The sequence below is a fragment of the Manihot esculenta genome, chromosome 5 (assembly GCF_001659605.2).
Source record: "Manihot esculenta cultivar AM560-2 chromosome 5, M.esculenta_v8, whole genome shotgun sequence".
Taxonomy (NCBI): domain Eukaryota; kingdom Viridiplantae; phylum Streptophyta; class Magnoliopsida; order Malpighiales; family Euphorbiaceae; genus Manihot; species Manihot esculenta.
Window position 1 is genome coordinate 511,120 of NC_035165.2, and position 22,202 is coordinate 533,321.

A 22,202-nucleotide genomic window follows, 5' to 3' on the forward strand; every position below is an offset into this window, starting at 1 on the left:
GCCCAAAACTATCCAATGAATCCAAAACTTCGTCCGTCCGATCAAATACTATTGCCCCGTGCAGCTCGCTCCAGCCTTTGGATTGCCACTTTGCGTCCATTTGATGAAAGCCCACATCATCCGCCGCCCGTGCGTCAATCTTCAACCCAGCTTCAAGCAGTAAGTTCACCATACCCTCAGGGTCAGCCAACTCAGTAGCAACTCGAAGGAGCGACTCAGCCCCTCTCGGTGACAACTCAGAAAGTATCGACCTTTGCCTCTTTATTATATTCTTCACAGAGTTAACATCCCCACTGCTGACAGCGTGCCGGAGAAGAAATGGACCGACGAAGGCAACCTTGAGCTTAAAATCTTGAGTTGACCAGAGAGGAAGGGAAGAGAACCATGAGTTGAGAGAATCGGGGTTAGTCAAATCGGATGAATTGGGAGGAAACGGTCGGAGGGAGAACGAGGGAAAGAGGATGGGAGATGGGTTTGTGGTCTGAGTATGATTTGAAAGATGGTAGAGGATGAAGGAGGGATAAGCCCAGTTGGTGGATTAACCAGGAACTTGTGCGGCGATGAAGTTTGGACCTTGAATGCTATTGGGGTAGTGGCGGAGAGAGACCTGAGGCGGACGTTGGCTCGGCATTTGGAATTGAGCATAAAGTCTAGACGAAACTCTGAGTCTGATACTTCGATGAGCGGCCTCTCCATTAATGGAGATAGAGAAGTCAGAAATGGGGAAATGGCCTGTATGTTGTGATGATTAATGAAGAGGAAAGATATTAGTGTTTGAGACGATGCATGCACGTGATTCTGTGGGCTCATGCATGGGTGGCCAATTTGGAAACTTGTCGTTACTTATGGAAGATGCAAAAACAACACTTTAATCGTGGGACGGCGTTTGGGTTTGTCTTTGTCCCTAATGTATTAAGACTTAAAGTATAATTACATAATAATTAAAAATATATATTTTCTAACTATTTTTTATTTTTTAATACAATTGATAGCTAAATATCTTATGAAACGATATAAATTAGAGATTTGAATAGATAAAATATTTTCGAATATTTAATTTGATGGAATTTTATTACAATGAATTTGAATAAAATATATAATTAGATTTGAATAAATTTGATGGAATTTCATATTGAATAATCATTATCTAAATTTATTTATATAAATAATTAATTTAATTAAAATATATATTTTATAATAATATTTATAAATTTTTATATGTTTTCATTTAAAATTATATTATAAATATTTTATGAAATATTAAGTTTTAAAATTTAAATTATTAATTAAAAATTTTATTTATAAATTATTAATTAAAATTATATAAATATGGTATTAGTTTGAGTCATAATAATTGATTTTAGAATGAATTTAAATAATTTAATATAAATTTTCATCGTATTTGAACGACTTTAATTATTAAAAATATTAATCGATTTTGCATAGGGTAATTTTTTGTGAATGTCCTTTCATTATTATTTTAGAGAGATGAACAATGAAATTCATTTTATATCATTTGTTAAATCACATCATTGTTTATGCTTAAAAATAAATAATTAAATTAAATTTAAAATAGTTATATTACACATTTTATTGATATTTGTAAATGTTTCTCTCATAAATTCAGTTTTAAATGTATTTATTAAAAACCATTTTAGTTTTAAAAGTTTGACTCATCAAAATCCGGTTTGGATAGATCAGTGGTGCACAAGTTGAATCAAAATGGGAAAATTGAAAGGAGAAATTTTTAAGTGAATTAGATTTATTATGAAGTTAATAGATATTAAAGGCACTCCGAGACTTAGCCTGGTGGAAAGTGCATTCTAGTAGACTTGAGAGGTCTAAGGTTCTACTCCCCAACCTCTATTTCAAAAAAAAAAAAAGATATTAAAGTAAATTTTATTTATTATTTATAATATAATTTATTATTTATAATTTTAAAAATTTATTAATCTATAATAAATTGGATCCAAATATATACTTCCCATCAAATGTACTTAAAAATAACTCAATTTATTGATTTATTGGTTTATAAAAAATATTTTCATCAATTTTATAGTAAACAATATTTTATTAATAATAATATTAGTCAATATACTAATATGTAGAATGCTTTCGGGTGAGTATTTATTAAATTTTAAAAATTAAACTCTATCTTATTTTATTTTGTCAATTTTATAACAAACAACATTAAAAAAAGTACGAGATAAATTTAAATATTGTATCATAAAAAGCTACTACTCAATTTAAATAAATAATGTAATGCATGGTGGTCAATTTAAGGTCAACGTGAAAGATGAAATTAGAGATTTAAGCCCATATTCTAAAATTCTTAAATATTGATTTCAATTCAACGATTTCAAGTGACATACAGCAAATTTTAATTTGATTTAAAGAAAAATAAAATAACTTAATTAAATTGATGTTAATTTTATTTTAATTTTGCGCGCTTCAAAACCTAACAGATTACTATTTAAATTCAAAATAAAAACCGAACCATGACTCAATTGGGAATGTAATTCCTTTTGTTTGCTCCCCATTTTCTAATTTTTAAATGTGAGTCCGTACTGATAATTCTCATTTTTTATTAAACTATTAACTGATTATTCACCTTATTTAGTAGGGAATAGCAGTTATGTTAGTGATTAGTTGAATATAAAAGATAATTTTTTATAATTTATTTTTTTAATCACTAAATCAAAATATTAAGCATTAAGAAAAAATTATTACTTAATTTTTATAAAAAAATTTAATTTTAAAAAATATATTAAAATATTTTAAAAAATTTATTAGTAAATGATTAGGTTAATTTTATTCATTAAATATTTTACTATTTAATTTTTATAATTTTAAAAATTTATTAATTAATATTTTAGATATTTAAAAAGTTTATTAATTAATTTTTCATATTCATAACATTTTAAATTCTTTTATAATATTTAACCTTAAAATTAATAAAAAATAATTATTATTTTTTAAAAAAATATTAAAAATATTTTAATATATTTTTTAAAATTAAAAAATTAATTAGTTTTCTTATACCATATACACTAAAAAATATTTTTTTCCTTACTAAGATGGAAGTAGCGGGAAGAAACCATTGTGATCGACATCTTTTATTCTAGAAATGATATTAAAATTTCAATAATGATTTCTGAGTTGTTCCTGCACATGCATTTGCTCATACATATGGCACAATTAAGTTCTATAGTCGTAAACATAATTTATTGGAGTTCTCCACATTAGCTGAGAAAAATTATTTAGGGATTGGCAGATCTCAATGCACCCCTCTCGCTACTAGTGAATATCCCCGAAATCAAGAAATTAAAAATATTACCATATGCTGCATTACCATTTTTTCCTAATTTGCTCCATCTTTTTTGTAAATATTAATATTAAAAATCCATAAATAATTAATTACCATAACTTCAAATTTTTCCAAGCAAACTTGACTATATATATATAATTACTTTCCTTCTTAGTAAATCCAAATTTAGAATAAATATTTCATATCTCTCAACATCCCCGAAACCAAGGAATTAAAAATATTAACATGTACTGCATTGTCATTTTTTCTCAATTGGCGGACATCTTTTTTGCAAATATTAATATTAAAAACTCATAAATAATTAATTACCATAACTTCAAATTTTTCCAAGCAAATTTGACTTTATATATAATTACTTTCCTTCTTACTAAATTCAAATTTAGAATAAATATTGAGAATATCTAATATTTTTAAAGACCTCCGAAGATTTAAACCAATGATGAATCAAGCATTTGATCAGACACTCCATTGTTAAAGTTATAGAATCACTTTCTTTAATAGCACCAAAGGCCCGGTCCAGTCCTACTTTGTAACCCTAACTAGTCTCATGTCTCTTCCATTCTCTCTCTCTCTATATATAATGTGGCTAGAGTGGCTGAGATCACCAAGTAGGGCTCACACCTCCCTAAGACGGCCGGCGGAGCCACCTTCACCAAGACACTTCTCCTGCTCATCTTTCAAAAATATCAATGTCATTCTCTTAGAAGAACAAAATGGATCCAAATCCCAACCCCAAACCCCCAGAAGACCCTCCATTTTCCACCGTGTTCGGATCGCCTCCCCACTCCTCCGCAACCACTCTAAAACATTCATAATTTCACCCTGGTTAGGAGGTGGTGAAATTATGAATGTTTTAGAGTGGTTGCGGTGGTGGCAGTGGAGTGGGGAGGCGCAGTGGAAAATGGAGGGTCTTCTGGGGTTTGGGGTTGGGATTTGGATCCATTTTGTTCTTCTAAGAGAATGACATTGATATCTTTGAAAGATGAGCAGGAGAAGTACCTTGGTGAAGGTGGCTCCGGCGGCCGTCTTAGGGAGGTGTGAGCCCTACTTGGTGATCTCAGCACTCTACTGCGTCCAAAAAAGTTAGGTTACCTGCAGTTTTCTTAGGAGGGAAGTATGTTGGTGGGGCCGAGGAGATCAAGGAGATGAATGAGAGTGGTGAGTTGAGTAAGCTGATTGGTGGGTTACCAATAGCGTCTGTGATGTTTGTGGAGGGCTGAGATATGTTCTTTGTGCACAGTGCAATGGCAGCCATAAGATCTACTCTGAGAAGCATGGGTTTAGGACCTGCACATCGTGCAATGTAAACGGTCTGATTAAGTGCGGCCTATGTTATCCCGTGCAATGTAAACGGTCTGATTAAGTGCTTCATATGTTATCCCGTGAAGCGGCAATGTCAACTTAGCCCTCTATCCACAATAGAAAATACATAAATAAAATAATATTGGTGTTTTTTCTTTTGCTTATTTTCTATTTTAGAAAAAAATGTATTTGGGTTCTTTTATTTGATGGGATTTGTTTGATTAGATGTTTATAGACTTTTTTTTGCCACAGATGTTTATATACTTAGCAGCAAGTGTTTGATGATTTATGAATTATTTGTGAAACTTGTAAATCTTTACTTGTTGATTTTTGTTTATTATTTTTCTAACAAGTCCCTGTGATACTATTTCTCCTTTGTTTTTCTCTTTTTCTTTGTTTTTCGCAAACATAAGCGATTTCTAATTTCTATTACATAAAAGGGAAATGCAGTATTTCAGTCATACACCATACCTATTGAAGAATATTCAACATAAAAAAAACAAATCATGGATAGCTACTATAATATGCTTTAGAAAATATCATTGAGAAAATTATTAACTTAAATACATATTAGTCAAATTTATAAAAAAAATTAATTTAAAATTAAATTTAACATGCTTTATTATAAAAATTTGAATAAGTAAATAATTTTAATTTTTTTTTTTTAGAATGGAGATTAGAAATTGAGAGACTAGAATATGAGAGTTCTATCAAATTTACTTAAATGCACTTACCATATTAAATCTGTGAGTCCAATTTTAAATTCTTTATATATATATAAACATATCTTAAATGATCATTTTTTTTATTATTCCGATCTTTGACGGGATGAGCCGCTTACTGTTGACTGTCAAATTAATAGGGACAACTATATTTTCTTATTTATCGATAGTTAATCGACGCATATCGTTTCTCATGGAGAAGGGAAAATAAAAAGTTAGGTTTAAAAAAGAGGAAAAGGCGAGAGTACCGAGTTACAAAAGGAGTACAGAGGAAAACTTACATTATTATATATATTATAAAAACGTGTAGAAGCATATAAGAAAATCATTATATGAATTGTTAATCTGAGAAAAAAAGTCGTTAATTAATAAAAATATTCCGTGGTCGCTCGTTAAAATTTTAATTAAAAAATAATAACGCTCGGAGAGAATATTTTTATTTTTAATATTTTTAATTTGAAAAATATTTTAAATATTCATAAACATTATGATGTTTATTTTCTTGCTCTAAAAAATAGAGCAATATTATATCAATAACAATCTTTTGTCTCCTAAAGCATTAGACCCACATTGTTTTCTATCATTATCTTTTTGGAAACTATAGTCCATTTCCCTTTTTTTAATTTCTTAATATTTATAAAATATTAGCAATCTATACATGCATTCCACCATACATAATTACCACAAAAAGTTTAAGAATAATCAAAATTTTAATTATATAGTATATTAGCACCAAAAACTATTAAAAAGATTAGAAAATTTAAGATATTTAACTCAATTGAATTCATCTTCTAGTTGTTAGAGATCTCCATTGAACTCTTATTGAAATTAATTATTATTTAATTTAATGGTATCATATGATTGATAAATATTTAAAATATAACACAATAATCACTCAAAATAAATTATAAATTGTCACAATAAATTAGAGTTACATGATACACTCCTATAAAGATCTTATCCATAAAAAAAAAAAAAAAGGACCAAACCACTCTAATAGTTGTATTATCAAGACTCGCGCTCTACTGAACAAATCAAGTTTTTATGAACAATTATTGATCGCGGATATAATCCAATAGATTCAAATTAAGATTTTTTATCAATTAGTCAATATCAGTCAGATTCATAAGAAATTTGATAATTAATAAAAGTTGATGTGTGCACAAATTAAGATACACATTCTTACACATCTATAACTAATTTATTATATTCGGTTATTTTATCAGTTTATTAACTTAAGTGTTAAAGTTACTGTAGTTTTCTCGTAAAGTCACTGTGTATAAACATCAACCACTTCACATCAATTCAATTTTTAATAGACACATTAGTTTTTTTAAATTAATGATAGTGTTTAATGAGTTTTTCAAATCGTAGCAGCGCGACTCTTATAACTCTAAACTTTAAGACACTATTATTTTTAAAATGCGATTTTAAATAATTTAATCTTTAAAAGTATTGAAAATCTAAAAGTTTTTTTTATATTTTAAATTAAAATTTTCTAAATTAAAATAACACATTTAAAATATAGAATATTTTCCTTTTCCCTCTGCAAAAATTAAAAAATAAAATAAATGAAATTTCCTATATGTTGAAAATTGTTTGCTTTAGCCGATGTTCCTAATTTATCCCAATAAATAAATAAATAAATAAAAAGAATGATGTAGAAGACATGAAAATTCATACAAGTGTACATTATGAGGTATAAGAGAATAAAAATTAGAACAAAACATTCAATATTAATTTTCCAAATTTCAACTTTGCTAACATAAGCAACATACTTTATTTATTTTTTTATTATTGAAAATATAAATAATTATAAGGACTAATTAAAAATATTTTTATATTTTAAATTCAATTTTTAATCATATTTACTAAAAATAAAAAGATTCTAATGATTCGTGGAGTGTCAGTATATATAAGATAGAGTTATATAACAAGATTCTAATGATTCGTGATTCTTGATCAATTTAACATACCCTTACTTATATATTAGTTAACATACTGTCCCATTTAAAACATCTACAAAAAATTCTCATATTTAGTTCTGCATCTAATTGTATCAACAATCTGTAATACATATATACACACACCATATAACCTATAATTCACAATTATTATTATATGAACTAATAAATCTCGATTTAATGGTGAAAAAATAAATATAGAGGAAGTACATTAAACATAAAATAACTATACAATCAATCATTTGCTCAATATTTAATGTAATAAATACTGATTAACATATATAATTAATAATTCACAAAACATCAAGTATATAATTCATTTTTAAAACAATAAGAGCTTCCTAGTGATTATGACTTTTGTTTTTTGCTTGGGATAATAAAAGGAATACAAGGCAACAAAAACACAAAAACTAACGTCAGAGAGATAACTCCAACTACATCCCTTTTTGAAGCCAAGGCAGCAACTCTAGTGGAGAAGCCAGAACATCGACGCCTCTAGGGACATCCTTCGCGAAGTCCACTAACCAGTCGGCAGTAGATTCTCTAGGGATACGTGTGACTTTTAACTTTTAGAACCGCTTGTAAAAGGGAAGAAACAGCCTTGAGTAAAGAAGCAAAGCATCCTGAATAAGATGATGCAATCAGTTATAGCTTCCATAACGCCTATGTTATCACACTCAACTATCATCCGTGGGATTCTCAAATCAATATCTTAAACGATTATAAGTTGCCAAGAGTTCAGCAGCAAAGATAGAACACTTGCCCAACAATTATCATTCCAGTCTCTGAAAAGACCATTCCCATAAAGCACGAACCAAACATCAAGAAAGCAACCATTCGTATTCACTTTGAAGCAATTTCACGGGAGGAGGTTGCCAGCTGACTTCCAGGAACGAGCTTCTGCTCTCCTTTGGGCTTAAGTTACTGCGGATCAAAGCCGCATGGGCAACATCCACCTGCGACCTCACCATGCAAAATAGTGATTTTGACTTATAACAGTGATACAGACTTCTACCAACTAATTTATCACTAAACACTAGTAGTAACCTTTCAAAAGTATTTATCTTGATTTATAAACTCTAAAATTAAAATATTTATTTATCACATTTTTAAAATCTTATAAACTGGACAAACAAGAAATCATATACTAACTTCCTACTCTATCCTTAGAAACAAAAGTTCTTTTTTCTTTTTCATTCAATAAAAAAGAGAACAAAATATACCCCTATGTTCTTTCAGCAAAATCCTATCAGTACCTGCAATAGCTCTAATCCATTTTTGCAATGTAACATCATAATGACTCGACATAATCTACCTAACTTCATCTGCGCATTTGTTATCACACCTGCAGCATTTCACAAGAACTCCATATCGTCTTGGTGTTGTTCCAAGATAACTGATGCCATAGCAAGTCTATATGCTGAAGATCTCAAGTTCCTGACAAGCACATATATTTCTTTTCTACTCTTCTTTACAGGTATCCCATTCCACTGTTCTTCCCTAAGATGCGCTAGTAAAACTGCTTCACAAAAGGCCTCTGCCATTGGCTTCTTGCTGCATATCAAAAGTAAATCCTGTGATTCTGTTACCAAAGAAAGAGTTGCATATTCATTGAAAGAAATAAAAGAATAACATCATCACTAACCTCCCTCGAACAAATCCTGTCGTGACAAAACCAATAGGCCACCTATGGGACTCTTCAGCAGCGTTTTCTGGTATCTGGAGTTCCCACTTACCAGAAGATTGCTCTTTGAAGTATGACCTCACCACAGAGGTAGGAATCTGAAAACCAGTCTCATTATTTTCTGACCTGAAGCACGTGCCAACCACATCAAATAACATCAGATGATAAGCCTCATGAACAGTAGGAATCCCCAAATGATAATTTCAACCCTATACGTTAGATGATCTTTGCAATGTTCATATTACAGTAAAACACTCCTTTAAATGTCCCACTCAGCTCTTGAAAAAATGAGAGATGCACAAACATCCTTCTAATTTTGCAAAATATCCTTCTATGACTTATGAATCTATAATCTGTTGGTGTGCATTTAAATGATTGATGATTGGGTTTGTCTTTTAAATTATAATTATAAACTTTCAAATAATATCCAAATTGAATACCTTATTATTATAAATTCACACCTATCAAATGAAGCCTAATGCAATTTCAGCAAGAGTTCACATAATCAAGCAAACCTCGGATTTTCAAAGTAATCTGATGCATCAATAAGAATAAGAAGTTCTGGAAGAATACCTGGAAGTCAATAGTGACACATCACTGAGACAAGGTGCACATACAACTGCTCCCTCTTCAAAAACACCTTTTTTATATGCATGGAGAAGAACTCTAACAAAGCACAATTGACGGTTAGAATTCATTCGCATAATACCATTTTGAAGTTGACCAAGTTTACTTTCATCATTGATAGACTCTAGAAACTTCATCTTCCAGTTTGGAGCTTGAGGGAATAAAAGTGAACAATCACCATATATTTCATTCATAAAATCAGCCAACATATTGGATGTCCTTGCTACAATTCCATCAAATGAGTTACCATCAACCCTGAGTGATGTTATATCACTATGATCACATCTAAAGATTGACATTGAATTGCCACCAATCATGTCTTTTGCATGAGAACTTGAAGCCACTTGCACAGCAATGCGGACGCTATTCCATGGGGGTGGAACAGGCACTTTCAAGGATCTTACAGCAGGACATAGTCGTTCTGCTTTTTGGTCTATGGCAGCACTTTCAATTGCCTTAGAAGAGAGGTATGGATTACAGTCAGGAAAATCTGAAGGAAAAAAGGGTAACCCTACCTGCAAAGAAATAATTAAAAAAAATCATAATTGTTCTGTTACCATTTTTTTTTTCAAAAAAAATTCTTGCTTGTTAAGCACACATACTTCACATGCAATCCATCGTTTCTCTCTAAGACCTATGGCACGAGCTCCTTTGGAGATGAAAGATATCCAAAAGACCTTGACCCAGCACAAGGGCATTATTATTGACCATCTGTAAAGATAAGCAACATTTAAGAGGTGCTAATGAAGAATACAGCTCATTTTTTTTGCAAAGATGTAATCGTGGTACACGTATGATCACAGGAAATATATGAAAATGAACCAGATCAATTACTTCTAATAACAACAAATGAGAGATTAAATCTAGTAAAAAGAATTACCCCATGAATGAGCCCATTCCATTGTTGTGTTTAAGAAGAACAATAGGGCAAGATCTTGAACCATGAACATCAACTGCAGTACTCGGCATCCCTGATTTTGCATCATCAAGGCAAACGAAATCCATACGTAAACGCTGTTTTTCCAAGCAAAGAACATTATCTTCCACAGGGAGACTTATTCTGCAAGCTGCATCCCACAGATCCCCTTTGTTAGAGAAACTGCTATCCCCTTCAGGTTTTGAACATGGTTGCCAAAGTAAATCTTCAATCTTTTCTGGATTTCCCAGTGGAGTGACATCCTTTCTAGGTTCATCTTCAGACACATAATTCATTGTGGTAGCAGCTGCCACAGAAACATCACCGATCTTTGTCTCAGACATTGCTCGAGGATCCCTGACTGTAAAAGGAAACATAGAACATGAAGACATATTCTCCTCATTTTCTAGTATAGAAGGATTCTTAAGCTTGGAATCATGATCCGCATCTTCAACAGCACATTTCCTCAGTTGCCAGGAATTCTTTGAATCACTACACACAAGTAAGCAGCCTTAGCCATAGTTAACTAAAAATCTTGATCCCAAAGAAACATAAAAAATTATTAGTTGGCTCACCAATAAACAGGATGTAATATCTTTTGAAGAAGTTGAAATGCCTTCGATCCCATTACCTCTAGTTTTGCAAGTTCGCCTTCAAGTGAAATGCAATTGATCAAGATGCCACTCTCACTCATCTGAAAAAATAAGAAAAGTAAGAAATTCACATATTAAGATATCACAAACCTCCAGAATGTTTAGAATACCTAAAAATTAAGTTCTCCAATTCCAACACAAAATTAATGGTCAGGAAAGCAAATCACAAACCAAAGGGACGTGATTTACCAATTTATAATACATGAAAATGAGGCATGAGGCAAGAAACAAAAGGTGAAATATATGCTGTAGATATGGTCAACCAACCATCTTTTACCAACAAGCTGGGAATTTAGAGGAAAAGGAATTCCTGAAAACCTTATTTGTAAGATAGCAAGTCAACACCAATTTAGCTACAACAAAATTTAAATTTACAAATTTTTTCAGGTACAAAAAGGACATACAAGTTTTTGACAAGCAAATTTTAGAGCATCATATCCCTCATTGAAAGCTGAAGCATGTATCAACACCCAAAGCTGGCGATGGGAAGAAAATGATTCAGAACTTGTCGACTCATTGCATCCATCAGAATTACAGTGACTACCACCATTTTCTCCATTCGGAAGATGATAAGGTCGCCACATATAAGTCACAGGAGCTATCAACTCAGAAACAGGCGCTCCAACATGATGAAGCTGAAAAAAAACAAAAGGAGTTTCATATATGCACATCATAGGGTTATCCTCCTTCAGGAAAATAATAACAACAAAACAATTGCAGTGGAGTAATTTACCATGGCGGTTCCATAGATACAACCAGAAAGAATAGTATTTGTAATTTCCTCAGATTGAGTTGATGAAGAAGGCTCGAGCACCATCCTTAGGATTGACGTTAATGAATCCTAGAAATCACATATCATTAAAAAAAAAAATTCTTCCAACTTATAAATCTTACAAGTAAAAGTTCTATAAATTATGAACCTTACAACAAATGAGAACTACCAAAGCAATAAAAATTCAGACTCAAAAGATTTGCTAATTACAAAGAGAGGGTAATGCCTACCTCTGGACCCTCCAACTGGACAGCAGTATAATAGCTTGCATCATGCACAAGAGCCCCATGCTTGTACCACTTCAATGAAGCTCGAGACCCCCTTCCTCTGCATCATACAAACCCACTCTAAAAAGAATAGCTTATTAATTTTGCAAAAACTTTTAGCTGCAGATTACATGACAATGTTACCTGCCCTGCAAACCCAGGGGAAGGTGGAAACCCCACAGCTTTGTCATTGTGAACCTCTTCGAATGCCAAAGATACGTTCTCAGCCTCTTTGTCCCTTCGCTGGAAGTAGAGAAACCACTTTTAGAATTCCTTCTAAGTTCAACTCTCCGCCGAACGCGACGAGGAGGAAGCCTTTCCTGGTTTTGCTCCGAAGCCACATTATTGCTTCTATCAATAGCTATTCCAAATTTTCTCCTTCTTTTATCTCTCTTCTTTGCATTTTGATTGTCATACGCAGTGGTTCTTCTTCTCTTGTTTCTTCGAGATCGGAAATCGTTGTTCAACCGATCTGATACTATTGAGTGAAGAGTCTCGAGCTCAGAAGCGCGCTATTCTACAAATTTCTGCACATTGATTTTTCGAGGTGGAATTGCTGAGACTTCACTGCTTTTGCTTCCATCGCCAGCCATTGGAAGTGTTACTTTTACCTTCACGGGAACTGAGCATATGAGAGAGCGGCAAAGAATACAACTGACGTCTGTTAATTTAGGGTGTAATCGAATTGAGTCGAGCCGAGTTTTGTAAAGGTCCAGCTCATTTATTAAAAAATTTTAGTAGCTCAAGCTCGGCTCGTGAATTAAATATTATTATCGAATTCAGTTCGAGAAAAGCTTGTTTAGTATAATAATGAGCCTAATTCGAGTTGGAATTCGAAAATCTCGATTAAGAAACTCGTTAACAAAGCTCGAGTTCAAACTCAAAATAAAAAGACTCGGCTCAAGCTCAAGTTCAAACTCAAATTAATAATGACAAATTATTTTAAATACACTTTAATGAGTTAATAGTCATCATTAATATAAATAAACATTAAAAAAGAGAGTAAGCACCTTCAAAAAAGATTACAGAACACAATTCATAACAAATATAATACAAATAAATACAAACTCAATAACATAATACAAATATGACACAAAGTTTAATATCAAGCAAATAAAATTTGAAACGAGCTATATAATTTTATCATCTTCATGCTTGCTCAACTAGTCAACTTGAATTCAGACTACATAATAAATGAAAATAAGGCTAATTAAGTAACTCAATTCAAATTAACTTTTTTTAGAGAAAATTCACTGTAATTTTTTCAAACAATTCTATTTTGCAAATGCGTAGAGGGCGTGTTGAGAAATGATGGAAACAATAAAATAATTAATTATCCAAAAACCAAAGTGAAATTACTCCAAGTCCATTTTACAATAACATATCATATCAATTGTGAACTTTGCACAACATGATGCTATCAAATATATCTCTTCTGCAAGTTAACTACTTAAGTATTGATAAAAAGAATGAATATTCATATACTACATACTTTTAACACTCAATCACATAATCTGATGGAAACAGAATGGAATAACCAACTCCATGGTTCCATTGTAAAAGAAAACCAGAAATGACTCCATTTTTTGGAACCACAAGCTAAGTATGTCTAAGCAACACTATGATGCCTATAAACTTGGATGTCATAATAAATTCATAATGCTTCCAACAATACCAACCAAAATTCTACCCAGACTGCTAAAAACATATTCACATATGTGTGCAAACCTATTTAGCAATGCTAAGTGAGCAACCAGAGCCCACATATCATTGGAGGGACAGGAACTATTTTCTTCGGATTAAAAAAAAAATGCTTACCGTTGAACTGCTGAACTGCAGAGGAGCCAGGTGGGTGGCAAACGAGCAGTCGATGCAGAGGTGCGTGCGTGCGGAGGCTCACAGTCGCGCGATACAGCGGTGGGCTGTAAACGAGCGGTCGATGCAAAGGTGCGGCGTGCGGCGGCTCACGAGCACGAGGTGCAGTGCTGCAGCGGCTCCCAGTCGCGCGATGCAGAGGTGGGCTGCAAACGAGCGGTCGATGCAGAGGTGCGGCGTGCGGAGGCTCACAGGCGCGCGATGCGGCGGTGGAGCTGGCGCGACGTGCTGCTGCTCAGGCGGTCGACGGGTCCTTTGAAATACGATGTGTTAGGCGCTTTTGCCACTGTGGTTTTGGTTTTTATAACCAATTAATTAAATTATACAATCATACAAAAATTACATAATTTTAACCAAAACTACACATCTTAAATTTGCCCAATTAAATCAATTTATAAATATATATACTATCTAAAATTAAATTATAATTATAAAACTCTTTATAAATATACTATACCCAGATAACATATAAAAAATAAAATTTTAAAATCGTGACATATATACACGCAAATTAAAAACTTTTCTATTTAGTTGAACTGAGCAATAAATAAAAAAACCTGATTACGTATAAAAAAATTAGATCAGCAATGCTTCTAAATTTATTCAAATTCGAATCAGATAGGCTGACTTTCTTAAAGGCCGGAGAGAACAGATAACCGACCTCCTCAAAAACCCATATTACAACAATACTTTGAACGTCGACATAATTGACCTCACTAATCGAAAAAAACTCATTTTTATATAGGTTGGATGAGCCCAATACGACCTGATGAAATCAAGGTAAAGATGACGACCTTTTATGAGCTGGTCGCCTCTTTAGTTCAAAACAGAAATCATAAGCGCACATTTAAAAGGTACAAACTGGCCAGCTCTATATTTATTGTCCTATAACCCATCATTAATGTATTGCCTAATATACTTGCACAAAAGCATTCTTGTTCCATTAGAAAGGGACATGACATCAGTGGTATCAACTTTATCCAAAGGTATTTATACACCGGATTAACCCTAAAAAAAGAGATTTTTCCTTCTATGAAAAAAGACCTATCTCTCTCTCTTCTATGAAAAAAGACCTATCTCTCTCTCACGGTCACATAGGGAGAATCTAGAACCACCATTCTCTTCTTTGTTTTACTTTCTTTAACTCCATGAAGTTCTCATATCTGACTTGAGCGTCAGAGGGTCTCAATCGGAAACTTACTCGGTTTTCTCCTAACCGTCTTCTTCATCTTACAGGTCTCATTCTTTACAACTAATTATAGAGGGATCTAACGGACCGATCATAGAACGATGATCATCCAAGCAAATCAAACCTCTGCCTAGGTGTCCTCATCTGAATGCCTTGCCGGATCTCATCATTATCAAGTGGCGCCAACTGTGGGGACGAATGAGACTATACTGTCACCGGAGTTTTTAAACAAAACTCATTGAGATCCACATAATAAACCGAGAAAAGTTAATAGGCAAACAACAAAGAAAATCGAAAAAAAAAAGAGAGAAAGAAAAGAATTGAGAATTGCTAATGGCAGCTAAAACCACACAATGAAAGTTAAAAAAAGGTAGACGCTGATGTAAGAAGGAAACGCGATACAAGGGCGATCTGCCAGGCATGGAAGAGGGGTGACATGCACGAGTTAACCAAACTACACAGTTATCTCTTTAGTTCATAGTATTTTTGTCATCATGTCTAGTTTCATACATTAATCCTTCTGATTATATGCTTGAGCATGACAGCATTTTAGAAACAGGTTAAAAAGCTCTTATCGGTGATTAATATTAATATGAATTCCTTAAGGAAGGGATTATTTGCTTAAGCATGCTGATATGAGAAGTGAAAATTGCGAAATCATTTATGCATAGAAATATTATTTATTAGATTCTTTAGAATTATAGGAGATGATATGGTTGGACAAAATTAATATTTGCATTCAACTATAATATGAAGCTAAATATCTTATTATTTAAATTAACAACGAGCATTCTTATTATATATACTCCGTGCAAGCTTTTATTTTGCAGATAAATTTTAAAAGCAAGAACAAGGCTCATAAACCTAGAAGCTCCGGTCACAAAACTGATTGGGAAAATGAAGCCCTCAATGAGGTAGGTGATTGATAGGCGGTTTGTCGAAGCCGTCAAAAATAAACCTATTAAACAATCAACAATAAACTTGTAGATAGTGGCAATAGGGTCGAACCACAGGGAATTGACACTAAAGACTTTCCTAATAATGATCAAGGCAAATAACAAGTAAATAAAAGAGGGGGGGTTTGTTTTGATGAGTTTAAAACCTAAAAGCAAAAGAGAATAATAATTTAATTGAAAACGAATTTCGATGAGAAAGAGATTCTAGCTGAAGTGTGAGTCTAAATCAGTTTGTTCAGAATTGATAATTGATTATTAAAGACTCCTATTTGATTTCAATAAATTAGTTTTGGTTATGGAAGACGCTTCTCACAACCAAATTCCTCCTTAGTTCTAGTTTAATTAGGAAACGTTCGCTAATCAAACACTAATCAACAAGTTGCCAAGGAACATCCTTGGGGCATTGTAGCATCGAACAACTGTTGATTGCATTAAGACTTAGAGAAACCCAATTCTATCCTTGCCAACCGCGTGGTCAAGTTTAGATTATGCAACCTGATTAAATGTGAATTTGAACAATCAAAGCAATTACGGACCTAAACCATTCAAACAATATTACTAAGCAATTTAAAAGCAATGGGCCCTTATTGATTCTAAAAGCAAAGTAATATTTATAGAAAAGATCAGATTGCATAAATATTGAAACAAACAAGAGTTCAACAATGGAGTATTAAACCTCCCAATTCATCACAAATCTGAATACTCTCAACTTCAACTAGAAAAGAATGAGTTTAGCCACTCATGGTGACTAAAATACACAAAAGATGAAAAGAAAGAAAAAGAAAGAACAGCTGAAGAGTTTCTGGCGAGGGAGAAGGTGCTGAGTTCCTGATCAGAAGATGCCTTTGCTGGTTTGGAGGTTGCCCTTTTATAGTTGAAGAGTTCCATTCTTCTAGGGTTTTGAAACCCCTTTTTAATTTGGCTTGTGACACCTCTTTTGATGTTGAATTTAATTGCAACTGGAATTCCTTAAGTGAGAGACTCTTTCGTGGCTCTTGGAATTGATTTGGTAGTGATTGAGTTGGATTTGGACTTCTGAAAACTTGAAATTCGGTTTCCTGAACAATTTCCCGCTCTGCTGTATTTTCTGCTGTCGAAGTGATTTGCCCGGCGATTTGACCAGTTTCTTCAATGGATTGGGCAAATCACAGACCTGATCACGTTTCTGCCAGTCAGTTCTCTCTGTCTTCTGCGAGTGATTTGGCCAGTGTCCTCGAGTGTCCTGGGCAAATCACTGCCCATATCACTTCTGCCTGTTGCCTCCAGGTTTCTGCTTCAGCTTGAACTGGGCAGATCACTGGGCAAATCACTGACCCAATCACTTTTCTGTCAATTTTCTGCACTTTTTCTCCAATTTTCCAATTCTTTCCTTTTCTGTAAAAACAAGATAGAAACCATAAATTAAACTAAAAAATGTGTAAATAAACAATAAAAAAGATAATAAAAATGTGGCTAAATTATGCTTGATCAAATACCCCCACACCTAGCTTTTTGCTTGTCCTCAAGCAACAAATAACTTAGCCAATCAAGCCCCCTTTTTCCTTAGAGCCTAAATACCACTTAATCAGCTCCCCCTAGACTCCTAATCTGAATTATCACAGTATAGAGTACATGCACTAAGGTCATCCTCTCCTTTCCTTGTTTCCTTTCACCTACCATGGTCAAGAGAAAGGTTTTTGAATCAATCATGCTTATTCCTTTATGTTAGTTTTAATGCAACCCCTATGAGTGACCTGCCACCTTCTCTCTTTCTCCTTTTTATTTAATTTTTATTTTTATTTTCAGCAGGCACTTATTCTTATCCTTGCCTGAAAAAGTCACTAACCTTTTTACGCGATTGTGTACATGGGTGATACACCCCCGGTTACTCAGATAGTCACTTGTTCAAGTGGCTACTAGCTCTGTTCATAGTCTAGACCATCGAAACTTATTCGCTTGAAAAGTTACTGACCTTTTTACGCGATTGTGTACATGGGTGATACACCCCCGGTTACTCAGTCAGTTACTTCCCCAAGTGGCTATTAGGCTCAGTTCATAGTCTTAGACCATTGGAACAAGTTTGTGATTTGTGCTTTGTGCTGGTTTTTCATGATAATTTGGGCAAATCAGCTCATAGGGAGTTACACTAGCTTTGTGTTTGCATGTATTTGTATTTTTATTTCCTTTGACCTTAGCACATTTAAGGATTCAATTCAAGAGAAAAACTCCCTAAGTGAAGGTAACATACTGTGAATGATTCAATTTAGGCTTAAAGGGGTGGCAAATCAATGGGGTCATGAGATAAGGGCACTCTTTCAACTTTGTTATCTATGTTGAGTAGAGCAATTAGCTACAAAATTCTGTGTGTGTGTGCTAGGAGTGTTAAAAAAAAAAAAATTCTGGGTGTGCAAAAAAGGGGTGAGAACAATGCAAAAAGAAACAAAAAGAAACAACAAGAAGCAAAAAGATGGAGGTGCGGCGTGCGGCGGCTCACGAGCACGAGGTGCAGTGCTGCAGCGGCTCCCAGTCGCGCGATGCAGAGGTGGGCTGCAAACGAGCGGTCGATGCAGAGGTGCGGCGTGCGGAGGCTCACAGGCGCACGATGCGGCGGTGGAGCTGGCGCGACGTGCTGCTGCTCAGGCGGTCGACGAGTCCTTTGAAATACGATGTGTTAGGCGCTTTTGCCACTATGTGGTTTTGGTTTTTATAACCAATTAATTAAATTATACAATCATACAAAAATTACATAATTTTAACCAAAACTACACATCTTAAATTTGCCCAATTAAATCAATTTATAAATATATATACTATCTAAAATTAAATTATAATTATAAAACTCTTTATAAATATACTATACCCAGATAACATATAAAAAATAAAATTCTAAAATCGTGACATATATACACGCAAATTAAAAATTTTTCTATTTAGTTGGACCGAGCAATATAAAAACCTGACCTATTACGTATAAAAAATTAGATCAGCAATGCTCCTAAATTTATTCAAATTCGAAATAGATAGGCTGACTTTCTCAAAGACCGGAGAGAACAGATAACCGACCTCCTCAAAAACCCATATTACAACAATACTTTGAACGTCGACGTAATTGACCTCACTAATCGGAAAAAACTCATTTTTATATAGGTTGGATGAGCCCAACACGACCTGATGAAATCAAGGTAAAGATGACGACCTTCTATGAGCTGGTCGCCTCCTTAGTTCAATACAGAAATCATAAGCGCACATTTAAAAGGTACAAACTGGCCAGCTCTATATTTATTGTCCTATAACCCATCATTAATGTATTGCCTAATATACTTGCACAAAAGCATTCTTGTTCCATTAGAAAGGGACATGACATAAGTGGTATCAACTTTATCCACAGGTATTTATACACCGGATTAACCCTGAGAAAAGAGATTTATCCTTCTATAAAAAAAGACCTATCTCTCTCTCACGATCACATAGGGAGAATCTAGAACCACCATTCTCTTCTCTGTTTTACTTCCTTTAACTCCATGAAGTTCTCATATCTGACTTGAGCGTCAGAGGGTCTCAATCGGAAACTTACTCGGTGGTCTCCTAACTGTCTTCTTCATCTTACAGGTCTCATTCTTTACAACTAATTATAGAGGGATCTAACGGACCGATCATAGAACGATGATCATCCCAGCAAATCAAACCTCTGCCTAGGTGTCCTCATCTGAATGCCTTGCCGGATCTCATCATTATCAAGTGACGCCAACTGTGGGGACGAATGAGACTATACTGTCACCGGAGTTTTTAAACAAAACTCATTGAGATCCACATAATAAACCGAGAAAAGTTAATAGACAAACAACAAAGAAAATCGAAAAAAAAAAGAGAGAAAGAAAAGAATTGAGAATTGCTAACGGCAGCTAAAACCACACAATGAAAGTTAAAAAAAGTTAGACGCTGATGTAAGAAGGAAACGCGATACAAGGGCGATCTGCCAGGCATGGAAGAGGGGTGACATGCACGAGTTAACCAAACTACACAGTTATCTCTTTAGTTCAAAGTATTTTTGTCATCATGTCTAGTTTCATACATTAATCCTTCTGATTATATGCTTAAGCATGACAGCATTTTAGAAACAGCTTAAAAAGCTCTTATCGGTGATTAATATTAATATGAATTCCTTAAGGAAGGGATTATTTGCTTAAGCATGCTGATATGAGAAGTGAAAATTGCGAAATCATTTATGCATAGAAACATTATTTATTAGATTCTTTAGAATTATAGGAGATGATATGGTTGGACAAAATTAATATTTGCATTCAACTATAATATGAAGCTAAATATCTTATTATTTAAATTAACAACGAGCATTCGTATTACATATACTCCGTGCAAGCTTTTATTTTGCAGATAAATTTTAAAAGCAAGAACAAGGCTCATAAACCTAGAAGCTCCGGTCACAAAACTGATTGGGAAAATGAAGCCCTCAATGAGGTAGGTGATCCGTCTCGAAAATAAGACCGTCGGTACCACAAAACCGATTGAAAAGATGAAAACCCCAATGAGGTGGGTGACCAGTCTCGAAAATAAGATTGTCAGCACTCTCAATGAGGTAGGTGATCGGTCTCGGAAATAAGACCGCCAGCACCACAAAGCCGGTTGAGGAGATAAAGATCCCAATGAGGTGAGTGACCAGTCTCGGAAATAAGACCGCCGGCACAACAAAATCGGTTGAGAAGATGAAGCCTTCAATGAAGTAGGTAACCGATCTCAGAAATAAGACTGTCGGCACCACAAAACCAGTTGAGGAGATGAAGATCTCAATGAGGTGGGTGATCGGTCTCGGAAATAAGACCGCCGGCACCAAAAATCAGTTAGGAAGATGAAGCCCTCAATAAGGTAGGTGACTGATCTCAAAAATAAGACTGTCGGTATTACAAAATCGGTTGAGGAGATGAAGACTCCAATGAGGTGGGTGACCGGCCTTGAAAATAAGATTATCGGCACCACAAAATCGATTGGAAAGATGAAACCCTCAATAAGGTAGGTGAGCAGTTTCGGAAATAAAACCACCGGCACTACAAAACCAATTGAGGAGATGAAGACCCCAATTAGATGGGTAACTAGTCTAGAAAATAAGACTGCCGGCACTATAAAATCGACTAGAAAGATGAAGACCACAATGAAATAAGTGACTGGTCTAGGAAATAAGACTGCTGGCACCACAAAACTGGTTGAGGAGATGAAGAATCTAATGAGGTGGGTGACTGGTCTCAGAAATAAGACCGTTAACACTATAAAATCAGTTGGAAAGATAAAGCTCTCAATGAATTAAGTGACCAGTCTCAGAAATAAGACTGTCGGCACCACAAAACTGGTTGAGGAGATGAAGACCCTAATGAGGTGGGTGATCGGTCTCAAAAATAAAACTGTCGGCACCACAAAACTAATTGGAAAAATGAAGCCCTCAATAAGATAGGTGACCGGTCTCAGAAATAAGACTGTCAGCACCACAAAATCGATTGAGAAGATGAAGACCCCAATGAAGTGGGTGACTGGTTTCAAAAATAAGACCGCTGACACCACAAAACCGGTTAGGAAGATAAAGGCTTCAATGAGGTAAATAACTGGTATCAAAAATAAGACTGCTGGCATCATAAAACCGATTGAGGAGATGAAGACCCCAATGAGGTGGGTGATCAATTTTCGAAATAAGATTGTCGACACCACAAAACAGGTTAGAAAGATGAAGACTTCAATGAGGTAGGTGACCGGTCTCAGAAATAAGACCGCCGACACTACAAAATCGATTGAGGAGATGAATACCCCAATGAGATAGGTGATCAGTCTCAAAAATAAGAAAGCCAGCACTACAAAATCGGTTAAAGAGATGAAGACCCCAATGAGGTGGGTGACCGATTTTAGAAATAAGACTGTCGGTACCACAAAATCGGTTGGAAAAAGGAAACCTCAATGAAGTAGGTGGT

At 34.0% G+C, this 22,202-nt stretch overlaps 2 pseudogenes; both read right to left on the reverse strand.

Moving 5' to 3' along the window:
* The window catches only part of LOC122723614, a 121,635-nt pseudogene that overhangs the window by 86,304 nt on the left and 13,129 nt on the right, over positions 1-22,202 (reverse strand).
* LOC110615952 lies at positions 8,483-12,845 on the reverse strand (annotated as a pseudogene).